Source organism: Schistocerca nitens, chromosome 9 (assembly GCF_023898315.1).
Source record: "Schistocerca nitens isolate TAMUIC-IGC-003100 chromosome 9, iqSchNite1.1, whole genome shotgun sequence".
Lineage (NCBI taxonomy): Eukaryota > Metazoa > Arthropoda > Insecta > Orthoptera > Acrididae > Schistocerca > Schistocerca nitens.
The window spans coordinates 439,931,680-439,932,440 of NC_064622.1; the positions used below are offsets into that span (position 1 = coordinate 439,931,680).

Below are 761 nucleotides of genomic sequence, written 5' to 3' on the forward strand. Positions count from 1 at the left end.
CACCAGCCATATAGGCCTAAACCTCTTAAAAAGACCAGTCACAAAAGTTTGGAAGCATGCGTGGCTTACTAATGGTCTTTGTTCCCGCGCACCTCACTCGGTAGAGTATAAGTAATGGAAGGAGTAAAAGTAACAACTCACGGTGTAACTGAAGCTTCGAGAGGTCCATGATAACTAACACAGAAAACGCACACAAAGAAACACACCTACGTTCTTAGCTCACTAGACTAGATTGTACCGGCACTGCAACTCTACTGGGGATATGTAACTGTTTGTATGTATTGGGGGATTGGGAGGGGGGAGATGTTTTCTGTATTAGTTGGCTCTCGGCACTCACCGTGTCAGTTGTACTATGAGTTGCTGCCTTAAGTCCTACCATTAATGGTTCATTATCCTATATCGAGGCAACGGCCTTGCCGCAGTGAATACACCGGTTCCCGTCAGATCACCGAAGTTAAGCGCTGCCGGGCGTGGCCAGCACTTGGATGGGTGACCATCCGCGCCGCCATGCGCTGTTGACATTTTTCTGGGTTCATTCTGCCTCGTGATGCCAACTGAGGAGCTACTCGACCGAATAGTAACGGCTCCAGTCAAAGAAAACCTTCATAACGACCGGGAGTGCGGTGTGCTGACCACACGCCCCTCGTATCCGCATCTCAGCTGAGGATGACACGGCGGTCGGATGGTCCCGATGGGCCACCTGTGGCCTGAAGATGGAGTGCTTTTTTATCCTATATCGAATTTCAGTCTGTCTGTACGCC

The 761-nt window shown here is 50.1% G+C and overlaps 1 pseudogene; it reads left to right on the forward strand.

The window, feature by feature from the left end:
* The first annotated feature begins 403 nt into the window (after positions 1 to 403).
* On the forward strand, positions 404 to 521 carry LOC126204882 (5S ribosomal RNA; annotated as a pseudogene).
* The last annotated feature ends 240 nt before the right edge of the window (positions 522 to 761 follow it).